Here is a 7,204-nt window from a genome sequence, read left to right on the forward strand (position 1 = left end):
TATCCAATCTTTGAGTTTAACTCGACCACGACCCCAGCCTACACGTCCCCGCGTTACGACTAAAAATTAGATTGTGACAATATGAATAGTTGTTGAAGGTCATTAGGGGACCCGTCAAAAATACAAAAAAATGTCATCCACATATCTTTTGAAAAATGCTATTTTATTGAAGGAGCGGTAGGATTCTAGGGAATGTTCAATGTTGGACATAAAAATTTCTGCTAGTAGAGGGGAAAGACATGAACCCATAGCCAGGCCCCCGGACTGTGAATAGAAGGTGTGGTTGAACTGAAAAGAGTTTTGATCCAGTACCAGAGCCACTAGGGTTAGTAAGTCTTCCACCTGGAAAGGGTCCAGACCTTCGGAGGCAGACAACAGATCTCGGACAAAGTTTAAACGATCGAGTGGTGGGATGCTAGGAAAGAGGTTGAAAACATCAAATGATACCATGATTGCTGTGTCAGGAATGGTTATGAGTTGGGAACCTGTTACGCCAATACACACGATTCTCGAATATTCCCGCTATACGTTTATTGTATGGCGAACATTCCATTCGATGCGCCAATCCAAGTTTAAAGATACCGAGACATGTCCAAAAGTAGCTGTTTTGTGGATTTGCATTTTACATGGGGTTAAATGGGTAACTTCCTTATTTTAAGGCCTAGAGGGTTGAGTATTAGGGGGGTAAGTTTGGGACACCCCTAGGAAGCGGTTGCTACGTTGTGCACTTTTTCCCTAAATTTAGGGAAATTCTATATAGTGACCCCCTCGTTTTTCCCTAAATTTCAGGAAATCTTAATCTGGCTATGAGGCCTTTATAACAGTATCATTGAATGGTCGGTTATTGGCTGTTGGAGGTTTTAATAACCGTCATGACAGTTTAAATTCGGTGTAAGAGTTTGATGTTAAAACCAATAAATGGACATTAGTCACATGTATGCTTTCCCAAAAAGGTGGACTTGGAGGAGCAGTGTTGGATTTGGTCAATTTAGAGCACCTCGTGGGACAAACTAATACCTAGTTAATGAGAACAATGTGATATGTACACGGTGATCATTTATAATGTCCCCTCTCTCAACTTTTTTATTTTTCACATTAGAAAAAAATTATGAATAGAAAAGTTGTACGAGATGATGCAAGTTATTTGCAGAATATATTGTTATTTATACAGGACGTTTCAGAAATGCGTGACAAGTCAAAGTTATATTTTTTCAAATGGAACACCCTATATATTTTCAATTTTCTAGAATTATCAAACAATTCTGAACATTTTTTTTATAATATGTCCTATACCTAAATGTAATAGTTTTCGAAATATTCGCATTTCCACTAAGCTGCTAGATTCTAGAAAATATTCGATAGATTCCAGTTCTAGGTGGCGGTGAATTACGCGGTCACGAAAAAACAAAAACTTTGTTTATTACTGACAGTAGTGACAGTTACACCTTGCGGGAATATAACATTATTTTTATTAAAATGCCTTATTCCGAAAGAGAAAAACAATTTATTCTGCAAATATTTATTAAAACAAATAATAACGTTAAAATTGCTCAAAGGGCACTCCATAGAATTAACCCCCGGATGCATATTCCAGATAAGCAAACATTTTATAGTATCTATGAAAAGTTTCAACGAACATCCAGGCTATTGAGAAAAGAACAATGGAAAGAGATGAATATATAGATTTGAATATTCTGCTAAAAGTTGAAGAAAATCCAAACATTTCTCTGAGAAAAATATCGAAGAGTTTGGAAGAAGAGCATGGCGATTCAAAAAATACCTCTTATGGGAGGATACAAAACACTCTCAAGAAATCAGGATATAAAGCATTCAAAATAAGGCCCACAACAAAATTAACGCCGAGACAAAGGGAAAAAAGAGTTGAATTTTGCCAAACCATGTTGGAAAAAAATAACTTGAATAACAATTATTTGAAAAATGTATTCTGTACCGACGAGTCATCACTTGCGATCAGCGGTATGATTAACAGGAAAAACACCAGACAGTGGGCCACAGTATATCCCCACGGCTACGGGGAATTTCAATTTCAACGTCGCCAAACTGTCAATGTTTGGTGTGCTATCCTGTATAAAAAAATAATAGGTTCCCATTTCTTTACCGTTACTTTAAACTGAGATGTTTATTTGAATTTTCTCCATCAAGAACTAGAGGACTTTTTTGATGAGCTTCCGTTGAAGAAAACAACATTGTTTTCCAACAAGATGGCGCTCCACCTCACAGTGTCGTAGCTGTTAGAAACCATCTAAGTCAACGGTTCAATGAATAGATTGGGAGGGATGCACCGATAAAATGGCCTCCTAACAGCCCTGACTTGACGCAGATTGATGCATTTTTATGGGGAACGCTAAAAGATCGTGGTAAAGTACAAGAGAAGAATGTTGCATTATAAAAACAACATAAACTATGGTAGTAATCCTTTTTAGTGAAGGTCTCAAATAGCAGCAAAACTAAAAAGGAAATTTCAAGAAATGATTCCAAGAGCAGCAAGAAGAAGACATTTGGAATTTTACACCAGAACATCCAATCAATAGAAAATTCGTTAAATCAACTGAATCACTTAATCCAGGATCTAACAGACGTAAGAGTACTTTGTGTAACGGAACACTGGAAAACAAAAGATGAATTACAATTTTTCACTCCACATAACTTTAAATTGGTCTCTTCTGCATGTCGTGAACGTGGGGAACACGGAGGTAGTGCGATATTTGTTCATCAATCAATAAAATGTAAGTCTAGAATTAAGATAACCAAATTGTCTAAGAAACAAATATTCGAATGCTCCGCAGTTGATTGCGACATTAATGGGAAGGAAGTAGTTGTTATTTGCATTTATAAACCAGAATAACGAGTCGAAGTCAAAGTTGCATAGATAACATATTTGTTAATTTTCCTTACATAGAAAGTTCTGTAATAAACACGCACATATCAGATCATTCTGCCCAATGCGTCACGTTCCAGATGTCAACTAAAGGCGCGTTCTCATGAGTCAAGTTTAGTTGACCGATTATAGTTGATCAACAAAAATTGAATAAAATATGTAGTGAGAACTTTTGTTTCAATAAAATTGAACAACTAATTATTTGATCAAAAAAAGTTTGACCCAGTCAAACTTTATCGTTCAAGTAATGAGTTGTTTTCCAATTCCCTTCAAGTTGAAACCCGTCTTGACACGTAGGAACAACCTATCACTACAGTTGATTCAAGTTGAACCTTCAGTTTGTTTTCAACCGGCAGTCACACGTGCATTTTGGGCTTATTTTGTCAGTTGTGTTTTTTTTTTTTTGTTTTAACGTATTAAATATTTTTAATCTTAAAAATGAGCCTCAAGTGGTCTGAAAGCGTGATGTTAAAATTCTTAGAACTTTATCATAAGCATGATTGTCTATGGAACCATCGACTAGATAAATATAAAAATAGAGATGCAAGAGAAAGTGCTTTGGGTTCAATTATCAAAGAAATGGAAATTGATGGTCTTACTATTGCTGATCTAAAGAATAAAATTAAGACAATTAGAACAATGTATAAAAAAGAACATTCATTGGTTTGCAAATCAAAAAAAAGTGGTATGAGTACAGATGAAATATACGTGCCGAAGCTGTTTTAGTACAAAACAGCGGATCTATTTCTAAATAATGTTACAAATTCAAGAGACACCTCATCAAATTTTGTAAGTATACTTTTTATTCTAAAATAGTTATATAATAACAATAATAATTAATAATAATAATAATAGCTAATAATACTAATACTATACAATAATACTACTATACTAATAATACTACAAATACTAATAATAATAATATATACCTATATTTCGATTATTATTTTAAAAATTATAATATAATTATTATAATAATAATATATAATTAATAATATTATTAATTATAATTAATTATTATATTTATATATAAAATTCATTCATTCATGTATTATATCCAGTTGCCAAGGTACAGCCCCTTCTCCAGAAAAATAATCGGCATATTCATCAGGCACATTATACGCCGATCTCGTGTAATTACGATTTGTATGAACTTGTAAATTATGTAAACCATTCCATGAAGAATTCTGTGTTCTCCAAGTACCCTGTATAATACTCTTAGTAGTTAGATCTTCAGTATCCACGTAGCCTGTAGGTGTATATGATTCACTTGAAGTCATTTTTAACCAATTGTGTAATACTAAAGCTGCTTTAATAATTCCGTCCACTTTATTAATTCCAACCGCTATAGGTCGCTCGAAAACTCTGAATCTAGAAACCAAAATGCCAAATGTATTTTCTACTACGCGACGTGCTCGCGATAAACGGTAGTTGAAGATTTTTTGTTTTCTTGATAAGTTATTACTTCTTCCAAATGGTTTTAAAATGTAGTTTTTTAGGGGGAAAGCATCATCTGCTACTAATACTCCATTTTTGGGAAAATGTAATCTATTTTCAACATCTTCTAATGCTGCATTCAATGATGATTTTGCAAAAACAGCAGCATCATTTGCTCGTCCATTTGTACCGACATTGAAATAACGAAAGCAATAGTAAAATAACGCTGTGAATTGAAATACTCTGACCCACTATGAGGGGGATTTCGTATAACAATATGTTTTCCGTCCATTGCGCCACAACAGTTAGGAAAATTCCATCGAAAGTAATATTCTTTTTGTATAATCTCCCAATCATCTTCTGTTTGTGGTACCTGTAACGAAATTACAATTAGGTATAACATTTATTTTACTATAAAATCGTTTTGTTAACGATATTTTTGTATAACATTATTCATAGATTATAGAATATTAAAATATAATATTATTTGTCAGTGGTAGGTATTTTTAGATTCTTATTTTGATTATAGTTGTTGCGTCACATTGTTGTCGGTGATTTACATAAAAATATAAAACATTTATAATGTCATAATACCATAATAGTGTTATATTTTCGTATATTTTGATATCATTAGATTATTATTAGAACAATCTCACTGGTCGCGGCCAGTTCGTTATCCACAACATTATTATATCTATGTAACATTGTAAATGTTATTTGTTTTAATATTTGTACTCCTTCAGTCTACATATAATATACAGGGTGCCCCGCTGAGATTTACACAGAGCGATATCTCCCGTGTTAATAGAGATAATCGATTTCTGTTTTTTTTCTTAGACTCACAGAGCTAAAAATATTTATTTGATCTTCTTAAAGTAAACATGATTTTTTTATTAAAAAAATTAAAAAATTAACTTTTTATTTTATCATTTTTCTAAAAATTTAAGATTTATGTAAAATAAAAAAGTAAAAAATTGTAGTCGTTAGCCTTATTTATTTATCTAGTTTACGGGTTTCCCCTTTTTACATTAAGTAACAATACAATTTAATAATAGTAGGACAGCCTTGTGAGTAATGTAAAAAAAAACAGAATTCGATTATCTTTATTAACAGAGAAGATATTTTTTAACACAGGAAGTATAGCGAGTGTATAAATCCCAGCGTGACACTGTATAATTCATGTATAATAATAATCTTAATTCTTAACTAGTTCACCATTAATATCAAAATAAAATTATTTTTATATAATAACTGTGTATTTAAAAAATTATTCATCTGATTATTTTGTTTTTTGAAATGTCCCGTATTTTTATTTTATTTTATGGTCACCCTAACCTAGACTGACACACCGCCTCCACTCAGAATTGTTTTATATGATATTATATCATTGTATTCAAATTTAATACCATCCATCATACAGTTACCTACTTGTAATCTACTGTACAGTACAGAACGACATCCACTTGACCACCTTTTTTTATTTTAGAACTTAAAACAACATGATGAAGCTGAAAGTGAACTGATAGAAAAAGAATTAGACAACCCAGATGAATCAACATCATCATCTGCTTTTATCGGGAATGTTACTACACAGAAAGAAGTGATGCATGAGGAAAACATAGAAACTGCCAATCCCTCTACTCCAATACTTTCAAAAAGAAAAAATGTCGTTCGTACTCCTCAGAATCGGAAGCGGAAAATAGTAAATGACAATATTTCCTCAATAAGTGCAGTAATTGATAAACTCGATAATGTTGTGCAAAATAATAAAAATTAGACTGATAATGAATTTGACATATTTGGTAAACATATCGCTGTACAGCTAAAAGAGATGCCTTTGTATGATGCTATTATGTGTCAGGAACAAATTCAAACTATCATGAGACAAAAACGATTGGAACTCTTAACAAGACAGTCCTCGTGTCACACAACTCTTTCATCAGGGATTTCACCTATTCGTCAAACCACTCCATCACCTTCTTGTTCAAACGCTACAGAAGAAGAATATTGGTCATCCTCAGTTGCAAATCCACCAGGCACTGGAGAAGAACGTGGAGAGGATACGCTACAATCATCTGATATACTTGCTAAAGCTCTTAATGATATTTTAAATGATAGCTATAAATAATATCTATGTCAATAAACTAAAATGTGTTATTTTTATGAATGAAATATAATACTTACTTTAATAAATTCATTTAAAACATCGTAAATTGCTGTACAAACTTCCAACAAAAAATTTGAAATTGTGTTTTTAGGTACTCGGTATATGGAAGCGCAACATATCTCTATTTTAACCAGACTGCCAAAGTTTCGGTGCAAAATGAACTTTCAGAAGAGATAAAAATAAAACGTGGAGTAAGACAAGGATGCGTGCTCTCACCATTACTCTTCAATCTGTATTCAGAAGACATAGTACAAGAAGCATTGGAAAATCAAAAAACAACGGGAGTGAACGTTAATGGGAAGGTTATAAACAACATCAGATACGCGGATGACACAGTACTAATAGCAGAAACCCTGGAAGAACTGCAAAGGCTGATATATCTAGTAGTACAGATCAGCGAAGAAAGGGGGCTCACACTTAACACCAAAAAGACTAAATTCATGACAATCACAAAACACCAGCAACAGCGAGAAACATTATGGATCAAAGGGGAGCCAGTGGAGAAAGTCCGCAAATACGAGTACTTGGGAACAATTGTAAATGACAATAATGATTATTCACAAGAAATAAGATCAAGAATCGGAAAGGCTAGATCAGTGTTTAATAAAATGAGGAATGCATTAACCAGAACAGATCTTAGTCTACATCTTAAAATCAGAACGCTTAAGAAGTGCGACACTGACCGGCTGGAAGCATTCGAG

General features: G+C 33.1%; 1 pseudogene; it reads left to right on the forward strand.

Annotated features, from left to right (window-relative positions):
• The first annotated feature begins 2,989 nt into the window (after positions 1 to 2,989).
• On the forward strand, positions 2,990 to 6,534 carry LOC145738429 (uncharacterized; annotated as a pseudogene).
• Positions 6,535 to 7,204: the final 670 nt, after the last annotated feature.

The sequence above is a fragment of the Ips typographus genome, linkage group LG15, assembly GCF_016097725.1.
Source record: "Ips typographus isolate SLU linkage group LG15, UJ_Ityp_2.0, whole genome shotgun sequence".
In the NCBI taxonomy this organism is placed as follows: domain Eukaryota; kingdom Metazoa; phylum Arthropoda; class Insecta; order Coleoptera; family Curculionidae; genus Ips; species Ips typographus.